General features: G+C 39.1%; 3 pseudogenes across 1 annotated transcript; 2 read left to right on the top strand and 1 right to left on the bottom strand.

Annotated features, from left to right (window-relative positions):
• Positions 1–8,409: 8,409 nt before the first annotated feature.
• LOC146457936 (uncharacterized) lies at positions 8,410–10,237 on the top strand (annotated as a pseudogene).
• Positions 10,238–17,054: 6,817 nt separating this feature from the next.
• LOC146457937 (uncharacterized) lies at positions 17,055–17,753 on the bottom strand (annotated as a pseudogene).
• A 488-nt stretch (positions 17,754–18,241) lies between these two features.
• Positions 18,242–21,729, top strand: LOC146457938 (uncharacterized; annotated as a pseudogene). The gene is made up of 5 exons (XR_014858349.1): positions 18,242–18,414; positions 19,235–19,766; positions 20,249–20,456; positions 20,817–20,943; positions 21,244–21,729. The product of XR_014858349.1 is annotated as an uncharacterized LOC146457938 (transcript).
• The last annotated feature ends 24 nt before the right edge of the window (positions 21,730–21,753 follow it).

A 21,753-nucleotide genomic window follows, 5' to 3' on the forward strand; every position in this document is an offset into this window, starting at 1 on the left:
ACTTCTTTGTACTTTTATTTGTATTTCTGCTGTATGATTTCAAACAACAGCGGGCGGAAAAGTTCCGCTTTACAGCACGCGCCAGCCCGGTGTGTTGTCTAATCGACCCGATAGTCCAGCAAGTGTGCTTAGTGACAGGGATAGCCCAACCAGCTCCAGGTCAGGTGACGTTTGCAAAAAAAAGATGATACCCAAGCTGAGAAGGAGAAAAAACAATACGATAAATGGCCACAAGAAGAACAAAGGGCTCTATTAAGCCTATGGGTAGAACGTCATGAGCTACTAGAGGGTAAAGACGCACAAAAAATGTGGGAAGAAATTGCGCATGAGTTAAATCGCAAGTTTGGAACCAAGCGTACAGGCGATTAATGTAGAAAGAAGATGAATTATCTCATCGAGTGGTACAAAATTGCCAAGGACTGGAACAGTAAACAGACTGGAGGACACAGAAGACAACCTGTCCTCTACGAAGAAATAGATCCTGTTCTTGGCTGCAGGGATGTAGCAATATTACATATGGCCGAAGCCGGAACAAGTAAAGCGATCTCTGCCCCTACTAAGTCTGCGGGTCAAGAAACGAGCCCAGAAGCTAGAACGAATTGCAAAAAGAAGCGTAAGAGAGCTAGAACCGAAGAACAGGATGAAGATAGAGAGCTTCTTAAATCTTCCATGTCAGGCACGGAGAGGCAGCAACAAGACATAAAAAAGTGCATGAAAATTTTACCGCAGTACAACAACTAGCCAACAACATGAATCTACTAGTAAGGGCCCTGACTACTTTTCTGCAAAGTAACGCTAACAACAAATAACTGATGCAATTTACATCAATGGCTCTGGAACTCGTAGACTCGATGAAGACAATATTTGCATGTCTATTTGCAGAATGTTGCGACTTTGCTAACTTTGTTTATTGGAGATGCGTTCATGTATAATGTCATGTTATAAATTTTTGCTGTTTCCGATTCAAACATTATTGACTCCGTCGATTTCCTACGGCATGTCAGTGGATGTTTATATCGTTACAGTTTTTGGATAGACATGATACATTCAGTTTTAAAATAGCATGTCATGTTATAGAAATCAGTTAATTTTTTGAATAGAAAAAAAGTGATCATCAAATCAGCATGACAATGTTTTTGGACCCAAACAAACTGAAACTAGTACAATAAAATATTCACGGTCACATCAACATTTAACGATAACCTTTTAGGATTTCCTACATGTCCTCTCCATCGCGGATTACATTCGGGCCGCTATCATTGTTGCCTTCTTCTTCTTCCTATTTGTCGCCACTTCTAATACAGATGTTGTGTAAACTGCACACGCTACGGCAGTACGTCTTTCAACTGTTACAGCTGAGTATCCTCGATTTTCCCTTGATGCTACAGGTGAAATTGCCTGTTGTTGATAGAATTCACTCATAAAATAACACATTTGCTACGGGTATGGAGTTTAAGGCTACAGGTGACTAAAAACTTAGTGAGAGCCCTGAATGCTATTTTCTGAATATGGCCAATCTTTAATACTGTTTCCTGGTATATTCTCAAGGTGCATGGGTACATGTACTTGGTCACCCCAAGTGCTCCAATTACCACTGGTACAGTTGTAGTTTTCATGTGTCCCACATTCTAGATACCCTGATTTCCAGGTCTTTGTATTTTGAAAGCTTATTATCATTATCCCCGGCTGTTCCTAGTAGTGTAGTTTTCTGTAACAGTCCAATTCTAACCCTAATCCCTAGTTTTTCAATTCATTTTTGTTTCTTTGTGACACTTCCAAGGACCCCAAAAACTACCGGTATTATGTTCACGTTTTGCATACCCCACAATCTTCTAATTTCCCTCTACAAATCTTGATAATTTCGACTTTTTCAAATTCTTTGTCATTTACCCTACTATCTTCAGGAATAGCAATGATCTTCTTCTTCTTCTTCTTCTTCTTCTTCTTCTTCTTCTCTTCCTCCTCCTCCTCCGCTTCCGCTTCCTCTTCCTTTTCTTCTTCTTCATGGTTCTTTTTATTAAACCATAATTATATGGCAGAACTTGCAAGACTCGTGTCACAATGGCTTATTTTATTGTTTCCATGCATGCATGTCACAGCTGGTGGTTGTCTTCTCAAGACACTGTTTTCCAACTGTGGTATAATTTATCATGTGGCCAATGATTGGAATGATGTCTTGGCATTTTCATTGTGATAGCTAATGTATCTCTTCTCTCTTCTTTTCAGCCGACAACACCACCAGACAAGCTGTTTAAGGACAAGCACGTGGAATTTTCCTTGTCTGCATAGGAACTATCCAGGAAGTTGACCACGTTTTTGTGCGTGGAGAGGGCCAAGCCTTTTTTGAAAGTGATTGTGACCTTGTAAAAGCATTGGTTGATTTGATTTCTGCTTAGCATGTTTTTGATGTAAAATACCCCCAGTGTATCTCAGGCGTTCTTCACTTTTTGCAAGAGATTGTATTGCTGCAAAGTGACAGTGAATACAAAGGAACCAAGTTTGCCACCTTTATGGCAGAATTTAAAAAGGGGAGCTTTAAGTAAATTAATATATAGTAAGTTCAACTTAAATGCTGTTAATAATGAGAGTAAAGGAGCTACATGCATTTTGTACTATTACCATTTTGAGAAGTTAAGTTCACATATACTGGAAAACAGTATGTAGTTGGTGTTAAAACGAGGGATATCAATTTTCAGACGGTCAACGACTCTGCTACACCTAGATTTCGACTGAATCTCCCCTCAAACATTAACCAGAAGGGAGGAAGATTTTAAGTTTAATTAGTGTTAACAATTAGTCGATACTAGAGTACCACCTTGTACTTTGGAATTTTAAGCTTTTACCGTTTTAGACTTGTATGTAGTAAGTAGCTATATGATTTTAGCTGGTGTATATCCTATTTATTTTCTAATTCATTAGTTATCTTATTTAATTACTTAGACACGACCCCACAAGCAAAGCGTCGCTTTAATACCTATCGTGTATAAATAAAGATTATTGATTGATTGATTGATTGAACATGCAATCTTTCAAAATTTTTAACACATTTTTGTATGTTCATTGTTTCTCTCCAAAAGAGATACTTTTGAGTTGTTTACTTTTTAGTTTTACAGATTGAAGTAGGTTTTGAACTCCACATGTTAAGGGAAAACATGCAACATGTAGCTCTTTCAGCTGGTTTTTCTTAATATGCAATTTTTGGCAGTTTTGTATGTTAGCATGCATGATATTCTATTTTGAGGGAACTGATATGGGTGTCGAATGTTGATTTAGCACATAGGGAAAATCTACGAAGTGCTTCCTAGTATGAGAGTGGCATAAAATATTGTAGTATTTTTCTTCCAGTATAAGTGTATAGAGAGTGGCATAAAATATTATAGTATTTTTTCTTCCAGTATAAGTGTATAGAGAGTGGCATAAAATATTATAGTATAAGTGTATAAACTATACACAACTGTTTTGAAAGAAAAGAAGCGTGCAAAGCATGCAGTTGGGTGAACATGCATGGATGCAAGCAAGCCGTAATTAATGGTGTAAAATGGTGTAATTACAATGGAGATACTGTATGACCTTTTTTTTAAGAAAATGATGTAAGAATGGTTGAATGAATTTTCTTTGTTTTCCCGAAGACATTAACTTAGGAACAAGTCTAAATTTTGTGAAGTTCAACAGGATGGGTAGTTGAAAATTTTGTATATAAGTTGTTTTTAAATGCGCAATAAACCATTTGTGGACAACTACTGATGTTTTGTGCAAATAATTCTGTAAACGTTATAGTTTGGGGTGAATGGTAAGGTGTGTTCTGAGAACACAACAAAAGGTGTGCTTTGTTACACATCAAGAAGTGTGACAAAACACATCTTTTTGCAGAACACACCTGAAAGTGTGTGAAATTTAGGACGAGCGAAACACAACTAAAGGTGTGTTTAGATAGCTCACCAGGCGTGTTCGGGTAACACATAAAAGGTGTGTATTTATACAAAACTCTATGTGTGTTGTTTTGAAGACAGAAAAAGGTGTGTTGCAGTAACACACCTTATTTAAGAGTGTGAGTATTCGTTCTGTAGTTAACTGAATACGTTGAATTTGTTTCGAAGTGTATATGTAGATGTGTGACCATATTTTTGGGACAAACAGGCATCGATAATCACAAGTTTTCACAAAATGGACTACAGTCAAACATTGCTGCGGTCTGCCATTAAACATGTGGTGAATATACATGTATTAAGGGGGCAGTGTCATCGATTTTTAGTATGAATGTGAAGCCGCAAAAGACCCATTTGTCAATGGAAACTTAAAAATAATGGTCCAGTGTTGTTAAAATGGCTATTCTAGCTCACAAAAGAAGTTTGTGATATCTCCATTTTATAGTTACACAATAAGCCAGAAATATCGCAAAAAAAATATAAGCTTAACACAGTAATCAACAAAAACTTCGGCGGAAGCCTGAACATTTTTTCTCCTCAGGCCTCACCGATAAAAAGACGTTTGATGTATCACATCACCGATATCGAGATATCAGGATAAATTATATCAAGCCCTTTTACCAGTGTTTTATGACTACATGTACATGTATATATTGCTCTTAGTTAGCTATTCCTGGTATTGAAGGGGCAGTGTAATCAATGTGAACACGCAAAAGACACATTTGTATCGATGAAAATTTGGAAATAATGGTCCAGTAAGATGGCTATTCTACATGTAGCACACAGAACCTAAGTGTGTGTGTTACAGATGGCCAAGATGGAAATGGAGTCCAACTTGACCTGAGTTTTTCAAGTTTCTGTCTCTGTGTCTTAGATAAAATTGGCTTGTTTTTCAAGGGACTTCAACATTACGTGTAGTTTTGCAAAAATTTGTGTCAAAACCTCTATTGATGACCACATTTCATCAATTGAAGCTCTAAAGTACTTTGTTGACAAAGTATATGTATATTTTAAAGCAAGGCAGTATGGATATTTTCTGGAACTAAACATCATAAGATGCAAGTACATATATAACCAGTAAATGTATTATCTACAGAGGGGTGCATTGGGGTTTTGCAGTATTACTGTTTCTGACTATTTCCAATGTACAAGTATTTTGGAAATGCCAATCTGCAACTTGTAGTATTGCGGTTTCATCCAATCCTGTGTTACAGAATGTGATATTCTTTCTAGTTTTCAGGGCTGTGCTCTAGCAGTGCTCAGATGTCCCAGGCGACTAACATTAATTTGTCCTTGTAAACTTCATTTTTATACAAAATGTAAATGCCTGGCACCCAAAATTGTATAATTGATGATGATACTTAGAGCACTTTTGTTTTGGTAGACAGTTGTCAATGGTGTTACAGTCATCATTCATGCTTGGAACAGACTATAAAATTGGTCAGCTGGCAATTACCAGAGATAATTCTGCATTGTGGACATTATACATACATGTACATTTATAGTTGTATGGAAAGTGTGACCAATGTTAACCTGGCATTTATTATGGCAGTTTAGATATTCCGTCATTTTTTGATGATTGTACAAATGCACATGAATGCTAAATTAAGGTGTTCGCCAATTTTTTGGGCTCTGTTAATTTCAAGACTAGCGCTTTAGTTGTCTGATATTACTGTTCGAATTTCATGCCAACAAAGTGCCAGTGTGGGCACCTTTTACACTGTACTATATCATGTCTGGTTTGTGAATTATTTACTGTTTTGAACCCTTTTTCTAGGGCCTAGTATTATTGAGAAACTTGATTACAGATTCAAAAGAGAAAAGCTTGATGAGACCGCCATTGAGGATGTGTATGATGGCCGTCTATATAAGAAGTTGGCAGCCGAAAATGGTTTTTTAAGCAGTCTAGATAACGTCTCCCTACTTGGAAATACAAATGGAGTGGCGTTGGTAAGATCGACAAGGGCAGGAGTCTGGCCAGTTTATTATGTCATCAATGAGTTGCCACCCAGAGAAAGGTAAAATGCTAATAAGTATTTGTTATAATGGCTGGGGTCACATTTCAAATGCTAATAGGAAACTAAACAAGGTTTTCAGGCAGAAAATCAAATCTAGTTTTTTGGCTTCTGGTTGATAACGCAAACCTTCAGCTACCTTGAAGTAAATTTATTTTCCCTTTTTTGAACAGGTCACTAATTCTACTTTTGTTACCTCTAATCTTTAATATTTTCTTGGAAGGTTTGAGTTGTCGGGATCAGTCCCTTTCACATGACTGTTAGTACAGTGTCATAGAGGTCAATACTGATGATGCTGCTGTTTCAGGAGCCATGTCCCAAATATTGGCTTGACTACATGTACATGTAAATCCTCTTCAGTCTTCTAACCAAAGGCACTGGTTATAATTTTCTTATCAGATTCTTATCTGGAGTATGGTTTGGCAAAGGAAAACCACATTTTTCTACATTTATGAAACCATTTTGTCAAAGCATAAGAGATTTGTACACAGAAGGTGAGGTGTTAACCTGAATGCATACTGGTATAGGATTTCATTGATCATAAACAAGTTCTGAATGTTGGTTCAAAAAAGGCCATTTTAATTATTGCATCATTTTACTACAACAGAGAACTACCAGAATTCATTTCATTTTTCCTTCATTTAAATTGTGTAATCCCAGTGGGGCTAAAATAACAAAAGCCATGATTAGCCTAAGAAAACAACAAACTTAAGGATTCTGGTAGTTGTAGTAATTAAAATGGCCTGTTAATGGTTGTCTGGTCGTCCCAGGCAATCAAAAGTATGCTGAGTGGTTACCACTATGGGCAACCTTATCTGCCATGGCGTTAGACCTATATTTTCCTGTCTTCTACATCCCATATATGCAATTCACCCATGGGTTGACCAAAATGGCCACTGTTGTTTCACCATCTGATTGGGTGAGGGGTATGATTGCATTTAGCGTAAAGGACAGTGGCAAATTATTAACTCAAACTGAAGATAAAAATTGCACTCTCCAAATCAGGCGAGCAAGTGATTAATCCATGATTACATTGTAGAACTTGCCCTGCAAGATCCATACATGCATTGGTGAGTGCCTGTATGAACGACACAACGCTCCTGCAGCGTTGCATAAGTTTACACTCAGTTGCACAGCGCTTATGCGTCGCTGTTGCAGTGTTCTTGAATCGATCAAGCGTCCATAGCAGAAAATCATGCGCTGCATAAAAGTTGCAAAATTTAACAACAATAAAGCAACGTTTAAGCAGCACTGCAAATCGTTGCTAAAAAGCTGCGGCTGCAACATGTGTCAACATCTCCGGCTAACTAGAATACTTAAATTTCTCACCACTGCTGATCCATACTGGAAGGCTGCACATTCAATGCAGACTATTAGAAATTACATTTTAATGGCTCAAGTTAGAGTTTGCTGATTTTGGGAGAACAGATGTTTGGCTTAAAATATATCTTGAAATTTTCGGAAAGAAACGCCGCACCTCTGAGAAAAACAGTTTCGAAATTGCCTCACATTTGGCCAAAGACATTTTTGCGATCGCAAGGAAATTGCAAAATTCTATAAAAAAATTAAGTTTTATGTTTAGCCGGGATATTTTCTGTTGACAACGTTTTTTAGACGGTAAACAATATAAACAATCGATATGAGTCCCCAGAAATGACGCGAAATATATTTTATTGAGCTTCAAATTCTGCATATATTTTGCGTGACATCAGGGTCAGTGAGGGTCAAAACCACAAGGGGTGGTCAAACTACGAAACGCAACAGCAGGAGAATTGCTAAATAGCATCATTCATTGTCATTTCGGACAGACATTAAATGGTGAAAGTTTGAAGGAAATCGGCCAACCCCCATCTTTCACCTCTGCCTGGTTTTCTCATACAATGACTCTTAACACAGAGCCAGTGCCAGAATGACAGCCATTGCGAGGCTACTATGCTGGTCCCTTGATGCTAGAAACCTGAGTGTGTGCCTGTGTTCATTTGGTTGCTAAAGACTGTCATAAATGACAGTGTCTCTAAATTATAAACATCAACATATTAAATGTAAGATGTGGCTAAATATCTATTTTGTTATCATCCACCACATCTAATTTTGATAATTGTGCTACTACCCAGTGTCTAATTTAGCAATATTTTTAGTAGCAGGGGCATGTATCTCAAGCACGAACAAGAAGCCCTACTGCACTTGTCAATGGAGAATCAACACAGGGACCAAGGACTGCAAGAAAAAGGAGGCATGAAACCATTGAAGCTGCTGCCAAAATTCATGGGAGCTCAAATGAACATTCGTCAGCCAGTTTCGAGGGAATGTTTGACACTCTGCAAAAGAGATGCAGGTTAGATAAGTTAACAAAATTTGTGACAGAGAACAAGCAGTTGACCTATAGAGTAGTTTCCAAAGAGTATAAGGAGAGTGTGTTAGAATTTGAAAAGTCAGATGACAACATTGTTCGCAGTATTGCATAATATTATGCAAGTGGTGTCATGGGGAAACGAAAGTACAAAAGTGTAAAACTGGTGCTTTCAATGAAATCAAACAAAGGCAAACCAGGGAAAAGAACAAGTATTTCAATTTGTAAAGGCTGTGAGGTTCCAAAGCTTCTAACTTATAGTAACCTTGTAGAACAGTTAAAAAAGATTGATGTTGGGACTGTTTATGAAATTGACCCAGACTATCTAGAGGGCTTAGAAACTGAAAACCCAGTCAATGGTGCATATGGAGACTTAAGACAATACCTCCCAATGCTTGCCAAATTTTATCTTTCTCAGAACAGAAAAGAAAGCTTGAAAGGTTTTGCAGAATCAACAGGCACTTTTCAAATTGCTCTTGGTAGCGACAGATGCCCATTTGGAAAAAATGAGAGCGCTTGTTCTTTCTTAGTCAGTTTTCTCCATGTTGCAAGAAGGGTTGCATCAAGTTATGATAACTTTCTAATTTTTGGTGCCAACTGTGATGAAAGCTCTCCTGTTATAAAGAAATATGTGAGGTCATTATTACCTCAAATTGCAGATTTAGAAAGAGCTGAATATGAATTTGAAGGCATTAAATATAGGTTTAAGCTGGAGGAATTGCCAAACGACATGAAGATGCTTGCCATGTTGGCAGGTGAATTAACTATTAGTGCTAAGTTTTTCTCACCCTTTGCTAATGTTTCATTAACTGATTGTAGGGATGTCAAGGGTACATTTGGAACTGAAATTTCAAACAAGTGGAAGCCATGGAATTACCAGCAAAGAGTAAATGTTGTCAACAAGGTTGAAGCATTTAAGAAAAAAGTAGCACTAAAAAAAATTTCTGCAAAGACAAAGAGATCTAAAATTACCGATTACACTGCCAAGCAAAATAGTAGACAGGAATTTTTGCCTCTCTTTGGTTCTTACATTGCTAAAGCTCATGTGGAACCCCTTCCTTTAAAAAACAATGCTTGGCAGTACTTCTTTAAAGCAGTTTTGACAGAAGCTATACGAAAATCTAACCTGCCAGCTAACTGTAAAAAGTATTCAGAGGTTCCAGCTGATAGCCCTTTTGCACGAGTAATTACAGCTTTGCAAACAGAAGTAAAGACCAGGCGCCTTGCAAACAAGACCAAACAATGGTTTAATGAAACTCAAGGTTCTAGAGCGGATTTACATTATAGATTTACCGGAAAAGATTCCCGCCGTTTTTGTCATAACTTTATGAGATTGATCAAGTGGCTAAGTTGTGAAAGTGACTCCAGGAAAAAAACGTCAAACAGTTCTTGCTTTAGTTTATTTATGTGTGGGGCTACGGGACTGTGTTTCTCTCTTTAATAGATTTGAGATAACATCAAACCACATTGATCAGCTTTCTGTTGCCTGTCATGAGTATTTTAAAGTAAATTCATTGTTGTTGCTAAGTTCTGTAAACCCTACTGTCTGGACATTGGGTCACATTGTCCTGGCTCATTGTCGTCAAGTGCTTGAAAAGTATGGCCAGGGGTTGGGGATGGTAACAATGGAAGGGCGAGAAGCCAAGCATATTTTTCTGAAAAAATTAGGTGAAAATACAACATATCAACACAGATGGGTTGAAATATTTAGACATGAATATGTGATGCTGATTTGGCTACCTCAGCAAGGTTTACAGCAGCCAGAAGCTGCATGCAAAAATGTAGCCTACATCCCAGAGAGGGTATCCAGTGATCCGTCTTATTGCTATTGTGGCCTGTTAAAGGCATGTCCTGAGGATGCTAAGTGCTGTTTCTGTGGAGACCCAATAATGAAATTTATTGAGCAAAGTGTAAGGGACGGAAGGATTGCCCTACAGCTGTTGTAATTAATGTTAAATCTGTACACAGTTGGACTCAAAAACACTGCTGACTTGAGATTATATTTTATTACATTACATTATGATATATTATATTATATCATATCATATTTTATTAAATAATATTATTTTAGTAGCAGTAATTGGAATATTATGTTAAATTATTTTACATTAGCAGCAGTAAGGAACTTTAAGATAGTGTTAGAATATGAAATCCAGTTTGATCACCCTTCTGTTGTGTGGTTTTGTTTAAAATTTGTCCCAACAAAAGGAATCAAACATGTTGGGACTGAATATCAAACCGCTCGGCATTCAAACATTGTTTCCAATACTGATAATAATCTTCGGATATGTCCGAACAGTGGTGTACAATTAACAACAACAACAACAACAATAATTCATTGCCATTCCCATATATACTGTAGATGTCACCTCATTACCTAAAATTACAAACTATATAAGAAATTACAGCAATAACTCAATTATATATATAAAAGGCAAGGCAATGTGACCAGGTGAACAAATGCATGACATTGCAAATATTTTGTCATAGTTTTAGGATTACATATATAGAAACTATATCCTATGCTAATCAAATCAGCCTACGCACAGAATTTACATCACAAATTTCCGTTATGTCACACTACCACTCCTTGCATCAAAATCATAAGAATTTCCTGCTATTGTTCGATCCCTAATAAAAGAAGTGCAGTTAGTTAGTTTAATTCAGTAGTTCAAGTGTTCAAGACCTGCACTTACAAGCTCAGGACCTCTTGGTCAACAAAAGTAACTCCAGTTACCTCAAGTTGGTGAATCACTTCAGTTAGGATTTGCTTGCAATCACCCTCTTTTTGCTCTTGTAAATTCCTGCATATTAAATAAATTCTATTGTGGCTACAAGTCTGTTTCGTTGTTCAAATAACAACACCAGAACCTGCCTCGGTCACATTTGGCGCTGCGAGTAGGGTACAAAAGTCAGAAACCAATTGGAAAATCAGCTTAATAAAAGGGTGGTTGCAACAACAGCGCTAGCATCAAATCATCATGTCTGCTGAGGAGTTGAAGAAAAACTTAGAAGAATTAACCAAGAAGTATGAAGAAGCTATGGAACAACTCAAGGCCCTGAAAGAATCTGCTCCAGTGTCATCATCATCACAACCAGCGACACCCAGTACCATTGGACAGAAGCAGATTGTTGTCTTTCCTCGAGATAAGAAAATAAAAAATTTTACTGGAAGGAAGATGAATTGAAAACTACCTTCAAGGCGAGAGATATGACTTCAGCCAAAAGAGTGGATTCATAACGTGTCATCTGGAGGGGCCAGCCAAAGAAGAAGTGCGAATGTATAGCAAGAAGGAGAGAAGTAATCCAGACTTTCTCCTGGAAGTTCTTACGTAAGCATTTGGTGAGAAACGTTCAAGTTCCCAACTCCTGAAACTGTTCTATGAGCGGAAGCAGAAGGAGAATAAAACACTTCGCGCGTACTCGTACTGCTTAAACGACCTACTCAAGAGCGCAACAAAGGCAGATTCAAAGGCAGTCCCTGACCCAGAGAAGACTCTGCGGGACCAATTTGCAGACAATGTGAGGGATCCCTTCCTTCGAAAAGAACTGAAGAAGTTCATCAGGGAGCGTAACCTTTCATTCTTGGATTTGAGGGAGGAGGCCCTACGCTGGTCAGAAGAGGAGGAGAGACCACAGTGAAGCATGCCTAGACCACCGCTATCCCAAGAAGTATCAGTTGGCACCCCTGAAAGCTCTCAGTGCAGCGCTAGTTCCACCACCACCCCTATGGATAAGGTTGTGGACGTCCTTCCAAAGCAGCAAAAGTCCTTAGAAGAACTGATGAGTTCGATTAGAGACCTCAAGCAGCCAAGGACCCAAAACTCAGCCAAGGAATGGAGTGGACAGCATTCTAACATTGTTTGCTTCAAATGCAACAAGAATGGACACATTGCCAGGAACTGCCGGGTGAAGGACAACCCAACTGTCAGGAGAGGCCCACCACATGGTAAACCACATCTTGAAAAGCCGCCAAACAAACTCCCCCTGCCACAAGGAGCCAAGTGACAGGAGAGGACAGCAATGGCTCTAATATGGATATGTCAACAGTGTACGATAAAGCAGTTGGAGAGTGCCCAGTGGTCACAGTACAATTGGGTGTAAACATACCTTGCCTTTTAGACTCAGGATCTGGAGTATCCACAATTACAAAAGAATTTTTCAATGAACACTTTCGCCCCCAAGGGAAAACTCTTTTACCTACTGGCGATTGGTTGAGGTTAACTGTGGCAAATGGACTAGAAATACCGTACGTTAGATACCTAGAACTGGACGTTGAAGCCTTGGGAGTCATGATCCCACGAAGAGGAATTTTAGTTGTAAAGAGTCCAGCGAGTCAAGAGGCCAGGCAACGGAAACAGATAATCCCTGGACTAATAGGGATAAACATAATTGCTCAACTGCATGAACCCTTTAAGAATGGAAAAGCAGAAACTTTCCCTCAATGGAACAAAGTATTGAAGATGACATCTAGTACCCAGTCCATCGCAGTCCGTGGTTTTGCAAAAGTAGCTGGCAAGTCCCAGAGAAGAGTCCAAGCTGGATCATTTTCCTTCCTTATAATCAATGGATAGCAGGGACCCCAGTCAAGAAACACGACTGCCCTTGTGGAACCATTGAGTGGACAAGTACCAGGAAACCTTGTTGTCATCAATACTCTCACTCACATAAGCAATGGACAGCTTCATGTAAGAGTCGCCAATATTACTGACGAAGATGTTTGGCTTCAGCCACACAAATGGATAGGAGCACTTCACGAGATAAAAGATGTTGACGACACTAAAAACAGCATCGACTTCAAAAGAGTTTCAGTCAATGAAGAGACAGTGTTTGTCAGAGAATCCACAACAGAAGATAAGCAAGAACAGTCCTCCGTGTGCCCAATTGGTTTGTCAGATGTAGAATGTACCCCTGAACAAAGGAAGAAGCTCGAGAACCTGTTTGAGAAGCATGCGAGTGTCTTCACGAAGGATGAAAATGACCTAGGATACACAGAGACAGTCAAACACAAGATTCCACCTTACCAGTTTCAAGAGGCAAAGGATCATATATGAAAGCTGCTGGATAACGGTATTATTCAAGAAAGTCACAGTCCTTATGCCGCACCTATTGTGCTAGTTAGGAAGAAAGATGGTTCCTTGAGGCTATGCGTTGATTAAAGACGTCTCAACGCCAAGACAGTCAAAGATCACTTCCCGTTACCAAGGATCAAAGAATCCATTGATGCCATCGGTAATGCAAAATTGTTTTCGACTATGGATCTAGCAAGTGGGTTCAATCAAGTTGCTATGGATGAAGGGGATGGACACAAGACCGCTTTCACGACACTGTTCGGAATCTTCGAATACAACAGAATGTCCATGGGAATGACCAATAGTCCTGCGACCTTCCAAAGGCTTATGCAGACTTGCTTAAACGATAACATATTTCAGATACTGCTCGTGTACCTAGATGACATCATCGTCTACTCTAATCTCCGAGAACACGGCCTAAAGCTCAAACCAGAGATGTGCAAATTCCTTCAGCACAACGTCACTTCTGTTGGTCACCAGATCTCTTCCGATGGTATAACCACAGACCCTGACAAGACCCGAGCTGTATCAGAGTGGAAACCACCAACGACTGTCAATGAACTTAGATCATTTCTTGGATTCTGCAGTTATAAACGAAGATTTGTCAGACTTTGCAAAATTTGCTGGACCACTACACCAATTAGTGAACAACTGTTTGCACGAGTTGAAAGTAGAGAAGAAATTGAATGTCCCATTAATGAAGCAATGCAATTCGGAATGCCAAACCGTATTTGATGCACTGAAGACAAAGTTGACACACGCGCCAGTGTTAGGCTTTGCAGACTACAACAAACCGTTTATTGTGGAAACAGATGACAGTCACGTTGGACTTGGAGCAGTCCTGTCCCAAGACCAGGATGGTAAGCGCAAAGTCATTGCCTACGCAAGTAGAAGACTGAGGCCAAGCGAGAAGAACCCAAGAAATTACAGCTCCATGAAACTTGAACTGTTAGCACTGAGGTGGGCAGTAACCGAGAAATTCCGGACCTACCTCCTTGGTTCAAAATTTGAAGTCTTCACTGACAACAACCCCTTAAAGTATTTGCAGACAACTGCCAAGCTTAGTGCATTGGAACAACGATGGGCAGTTCAGCTCGCTTTGTTTGACTTAACAATCAATTACAGGAGTGGAAGATCAAATGCTTATGCTGATGCTTTATCACGTTTACCCCATGGACCAGTGTGAGACGAAACAGAAGACTCACAGGAAGGTGGGTTATTATACATCGAGACTATGCTAACGATGGCAACTCCAGTATCACCTGACCTTAGTCATGTGATTGTAACTACACCTTTCCCGATAGAAGTGAGACGAATGGCTGTACATGAACCAGATCATAATTTATCTGCAACTAGCCAGTTACCTGATGAGGACAAGAAGTTACCTAGAAATGATCCAGTGATTGCCACAACATCGTTCCCCACTCATACGAAGAAAGTTTTTTTCAAATGCAAAAGGCAGACCCTACAATTAAGGAATTTCTAAAGTTCTGGGAGAGAAGCACAAAACCTTCCTTTGCAGAAAGGAAGCAGCTTATCCACCAGTGTGTCACCCTGTTACGACTGTGGGACAGAATTACAAGAGATCAAGGTCTGATGTACAGAATTGTACAGGATCTCAAACTTGGAGAACTGAAACAACTTCTGTTACCAGCCACTCTGAAAGGAAAAGTCATTAGCAGCCTGCATGATGATATGGGACATCAGAGATCAGAGAGAAGCCTTCAACTGATTCGAGAACAGTGCTATTGGCCTAAAATGTACTCGGATGTAGAGAGTTGGATCGAGAAGTGTGAGCGATGTACTCTTGCAAAGATGCCAAACCCCAGGATCCGACCACCTATGGGCAACCAAGCAATTAAGCCACTTGAAATCTTAGTAATCGACTTTACAGTCCTTGAACCAGCAACGGGTGGACAAGAGAATGTACTTGTTATGACAGATGTATTCACTAAATTCACATGCGCAGTCCCAACAAGAGATCAGAAAGCCACTACAACAGCTAAAGTCCTAGTGAAGGAATGGTTTTTCAAGTATGGAATTCCCCTCAGGATTCATTCAGACCAAGGAAGAAACTTTGAAGGTGAAGTTATCGCTAAGCTTTGCAGAATTTATGGGATTAAGAAGACACGAACTACACCATATCACCCTCAAGGAAATGCACAATGTGAGAGGTTCAACAGAACAATGCATGATTTGCTTAAAACTCTTCCTCCAGACAAGAAGCGCAAATGGCCAGACACCACATTCATCGACTACGTACAGTCCTCTATTTCTCACGTTTTTGGAATGAGAAGCTCAACTTCCAATTGATTTACTCCTGGGTGAAGATGAAGAAGTTGATGAAAACCCGTCTGATTGGCTAGCAACACACCAGGCAAGGCTGAGAGATGCTTACCAAAGAGCAGGGGAGCACCTAAAGCAACAGGCTGAGAGGCGACAAGATCAGCACTTTGAGAAAGAGTATGTCATCCCAATTTAGAAAGGTCAACTGGTGTACCTAAGAAATCATGTACGTGGACGTAACAAGATTCAAAACGCTTGGGATTCTACGCTGTACAAAGTTATTGACGTTCTAAGAGACAACTGTGTAGCACTTTAACTTTACACAGTGGAACCTGTGGATAGTCCTGGTGAAACCAAAAGTGCATCGAAGTAACCTGAGGATTAGCACAGTCAGTCCCAACAAGGGACAGAAAGACCAAAGACCCAAACCTGTCAGACTGTCATCAACAGATTCCAGTATGGCAGCTGATGAGGAAGGCAATTCACACAAGGAGTTTGTTAATTCTCCCCAAGGAATACACAAGCCCTAAAGTAGCCACAGTCAGCCCAGCTGAAACAGAAGCTATAGTTCCAGCCGGAAATGTCTATGTTGGCCCAAGTACAAGTACCTGTTATTCAAAATGAACCAGATCTAGTACCTTCAGCAGAATCCGGAATAAATGTTCAAAGAAATGCAGAACCAGTACCTACAGCAGAGGACCCTGATTCAGAGACTATACCCACAAAACTAAGACGAACAAAGAGGAAAACAGCTGGAAAACACAAGAATAAGTTTAAACAACCAAGAACTGCAGTAACAAGTTCCATAATTATTACAGTCAATAAACTTTCAGTGTATTTAGTGATAACTACCTTATTAATACTATACGGACTATATATTTAGGGTTTATTAACTTTTAACCATTTACACAATGCGTGGACGACAGTGCTAAGCAGGGGAGTGTGTGACCAGGTTAACAAATGCATGACATTGCAAATATTTTGTCATAGTTTTAGGATTACATATATAGAAACTATTTCCTATGCTAATCAAATCAGCCTACAGACAGGATTTACATCACAAATTTCCTTTATGCCACACTACCACTCCTTGCATCAAAATCATAAGAATTTCCTGCTATTGTTCGATTCCTTATAAAAGAAGTGCAGTTAGTTTAATTCAGTAGTTCAAGTGTTCAAGACCAGCACTTACAAGCTCAGGACCTCTTGGTCAACAAAAGTAACTCCATTAACCTCACGTTGGTGAATCACTTCACTTAGGATTTGCTTGCAATCACCCTTTTTTTGCTCTTGTAAATTCCTGCATATTAAATAAATTCTATTGTGGCTACAAGTCTGTTTCGTTGTTCAAATAACAACACCACAACCTGCCTCGGTCACACAAGTAACTTCAATTCAGCTGAGTGCATAATGTCAGGACAACTTATAATTACAAACAGCCTGACATATACTCCACTCAGTCTAGTCCTCATGTCTTAATTATATGCTTACGAAAACGTGCAGCCAAATTCATTAGTGAATTTGTAGTGGGCTTTCACCACCACTTGCTGTGTCCTCTTGATAAATGTGATGGTGAAAGGCGTTTCAGAACTTATGGAAACTTTTGAAGTTCCTTTTCTTGTTCCTTTACTCTGCTTGATAAGTCATTCTTGGACTGAGTCACTGGTTAGCTCAGATAACTGGGCAAAATCTTGTATCAGTCTGTTCTCTCTGTTATAGTAGATTATATCCATGTGTTTTTCCTCTTTGTGCAAAACACCATGAGCGGAACAGGCTTTTTTGACACTGTAAAATTAAGGAAAAATATTTGCGAGGACATCGCCCTTTTAAACTCTGCAGTCCAAGCGCTTTGGGCCTTCATTCTTGGAGTAAGGCGCCTATGCAGCATCTTTAGCGACATCTTTACTTCTCCTTCCAGGAGTGCTGTCGCTGGAATTTGTGACATTTTAGCTCGTTTCAAAGAGCTTTGGCCCACACGGTGTTTTTCAAAAATTGAAGTGAGAGCTGTTTTCACTTCTTCTTCAAACAAAAAGAAATTATCGACTTCATCACGTAGAGGACGAAGAGCCACAATAGCATCCAAAATAGAATTTTTAGCCGCCATTTTGAAAACTTCTTTGTACTTTTATTCGTATTTCTGCCGTATGATTTCAAACAACAGCGGCCAGAAAAGTTCCGCTTCACAGCACGCGCCAGCCCGGTGTGTTGTCTAATCAACCCGATAGTCCGGCAAGTGTGCTTAGTGACAGGGATAGCCCAGCCAGCTCCAGGTCAGCTGAAGTTTGCAAACAATACAATAAATGGCCACAAGAAGAACAAAGGGCTCTATTAAGCCTATGGTCAGAACGTCATGAGCTACTAGAGGGTAAAGACGCACAAAAAATGTGGGAAGAAATTGCACGTGAGTTAAATCACAAGTTTGGAACCAAGCGCACAGGCGATTAATGTAAAAAGAAGATGAATTATCTCATCAAGCGGTACTAAATTGCCAAGGATTGGAACAGTAAACAGACTGGAGGACACAGAGGGCAATCTGTCTTCTACGAAGAAATAGATGCTGTTCTTGGCTGCAGGGATGTAGTAATATTACATATGGCCGAAGCCGGAACAAGTAAAGCGATCTCTGCCCCTACTAAGTCTGCGGGTCGAGAAACGAGTCCAGAAGCTAGAACTGATCGCAAAAAGAAGCGTAAGAGAGCTAGAACCGAAGAACAGGATGAAGATAGAGAGCTTATTAAATCTTCCATGGCAGGCTCGGAGAGGGAGTGACAAGACATAAAAAAGTACATGGAAAATTTTACCACAGTACAACAACAACTAGCCAACAACATGAATCTACTAGTAGGGGCCCTGACTACTTTTCTACAAAGTAACGCTAACAACAAATAACTGATGCAATTTACATTAATGGTTCTGGAACTCGTAGACTCGATAAAGACAACATTTACATGTACATTTGCAGAATGTTGCGACTTTGCTAACTTTGTTTATTGGAGATGCGTTCATGTATAATGTCATGTTATAAATTGTTGCTGTTTCTGATTCAAACATTATTGACTCCGTCGATTTCTTACGGCGTGTCAGTGGACGTTTATATCGTTACAGTTTTTGGATTCATGTTTATAGACATGATACATTCAGTTTTACAATAGCATGTCATGTTATAGAAATCAATTTTAATTACAGTTAATTTTTTGAATAGAAAAAAAGTGATCATCAAATCAGCATGACAATGTTTTTGGACCCAAACAAACTGAAACTAGTACAATAAAATATTCACAGTCACATCAACATTTAAAGATAATCTTTTAGGATTCCCCCAATGTCCTCTCCATCGCGGATTACATTCGGAGCATGATCTCCAGGGCCGCTATCATTGTTGCCTTCATCTTCTTCCTATTTGTTGCCACTTCTAATACAGATTATGTGTAAAACTGCACACGCTACGGCAGTACGTATTGCAAAACTGACTTCACTATCGCATTGTTTTAGAAGTATTCTCCATCTATTTTTAAGTATTCCAAAAGCACATTCAACCTTTACCCTTTCAGATGAAAGTTCTTTGTTAAATTTTATTTCTCTCAGGTCTCGTGTGCCTTCTAGTACTGTGCAAGAATTTGGCTGGGTTGTACTCAGCATTGGCAGGCTTCATTTAGAAATGAACATGGCATGTCATTTTATTGACTTGGACTGGGACATATTTCTGTCCAAGCTTGCTAGTGAGTTAGGATTTGTTTCGGAGAATGCCCAGAAGTATATGCGGAAGGGTTCTGATCATCACAAGACAATGTCGGTGTTGAAATAGCACACATAGGATTGTGGATAGAAATGTGAATCCCTACATAAGGGATAGGCTCGCATCAGGCAGCCCGCAAATTTCTGGGGATGGTGGATGGCTGAAATTTCTGGGGAAGCGGATGCCTGAAGTTGGCTGGAACAGTGCCACCTACAAGTACATCTTTGGAATGATGTATACCTATCTCAAGGCTCTCATGGTGCTACGCATGCGTGTGAGAAGGAACAACAGTTCCTATATCAGAGCAGGGCAGTTGTCATTTGCACCTTTGTTCCACAGAAGTAGCTCATCAAAACATGCATTGATAGATCTACACGACAGGTGAGTGGAATTAGATTGTTTGAATTTGAGGCCCATGATAACCTGGTTGGCTTTGCAGCCAATTTTTGTGGGTTGCACTGCAAAAATGTAACATGGATCTTTAAAGCCATATGGGTGAAAAGGGGTATGGAGAAAAACAGTCAAATGTTGCCTACAAATTTTGTATTGTTAAGTATGACAAACAAAACCAAATAATTCAAGCATAGCCTTAAAATCCAAAAAAGGCATAAACTGGCCATGATTAACTATTAGCCCATTCTACTAGTACACTGTAGCAGTACACACATTTTGTACCTAATAGTAATAAACTTTTACATGTAAAATTTGGTGCATTTACATGTACATGTATTGTAAATGCCTGGAGATTTCTCTGGAATGCGTTAGACCACATTTTAGTGCACTCCAACGTTGAACAAAGGACCTGTTTCAAGGTTTAAGCAACCTGTTTATTCTCTCTTTCTTGTTTACACATGTATTTATAGCATTGACCGTGCTCGCTACCCAGGGAAACTCAATCAATTTGTGGAAACCACAGAATCTGTCAGTACCTCTGGTAACAAGAGCAAAGGAGAAGATATGGATGCTTGCCTAGAGGAAGTAAATAAGGACTCAAAAGTGTGGCAGCATGGCAAGATGGTTGCTCTTGACTGGCTCCGAATTTTCAGAAATCTCGGAAATTTGACGAGGTTTGCCTTTTTACTTGCATGTACATATACATCTGCTAGCAGGCACCACATAAAAAATGTCATGTATGTAATCTGGTAGCTGGTAACAGAGGAAGTAGACATCTGGACATGTGTTGTCATGCCTCATGCTAATATTATTTAAACTCTTGTAGGCCAGGACATGACATTTATCTTGTAACTATTTATTTTATACTCTTAGTCGCTGTTTGTTGGACATGCAATACACATGTTGCAGATTAAATTGTAGCAAATGGTGGGACCATCTACATGTATTAGGGACACCTTTTTGTTGTAGAATCACTGTGGCATTTACTTTGAGATATTTTACATTAATATTGAAATGTTGATAATAATATCACTATAGGTGATAAATTGGCTCTTCAACATGATTGGTTTACGAAACCCAAAAGAGGAAGCCAGAGTCTAGAAGAAAGGATCACTTTGGAGATGAAGTGCTTGCATGAAGGATAAAGCCTCAAAAAGAAAGGCAAGTTTCTGTTCTATTTCAAGTACATCTCTTCGACCTTTATCGCATTGTATCATATACCCTCTAAATTTAGACCTAACAATTTTTGCTAACATGATGCACCGTAACTGCTATTGCTTTGTATGAGAATAAATTTGAAGTTCTTACATCAGCTCAAAGACGTTTGTCATCCAATTCCCAACCATTAGTAGAACAAAAGTTTGTTTACATTAGAAACAATATGGTATGGCAAATATCCCTGTAATGTATGTTGGCCAAATCCTTCCTTGACTAAACTTATTGTATTTTTAATTGTTTACTACAGGTATCTGGAGGGAACTGTTCAGAGAAGCTAATTTCCTTGGATGGCCTTGAATTGTATATGGATCTCCCAAACTATGAAGAACTTTTGCAGAATAACCGGAGAAGATGGTTCAGTGAACATTTCATTGATGGCAAGAAGTGAACAGAGGTGGAGGTTCAAAGACTTTATGTAACTGTTCAAGAAAGGGCTGTAGCTGAAGATATAAAGAATGCCACCAAGGATGAAATTCTGAAACGCATTGGAGATAAACTACAGCAGATTTTTGATGACGAGGTAAGAGGACCTCTGTCTAGCAAACTGGAATATTTTAAGGCCCACCCAAGTAAAGTAAAAAAGGATGCACTGCTTGTGTTATACAATGACATAATTGAAGATCTTCAGCACCTTGCAGCAGTTGACGAACAATGTATTGTGGAAGATGATGAAGATGGAGAGGTTGATTGATGTTAATATTGTTTATTATGAAGTTGCAAAAATTATGGTGATCTATAAAATATCCTTGCATACAAC

The sequence above is a fragment of the Pavona decussata genome, unplaced genomic scaffold (genome assembly GCF_977016875.1).
Source record: "Pavona decussata unplaced genomic scaffold, jaPavDecu1.1 SCAFFOLD_235, whole genome shotgun sequence".
Classification (NCBI taxonomy): Eukaryota; Metazoa; Cnidaria; class Anthozoa; order Scleractinia; family Agariciidae; genus Pavona; species Pavona decussata.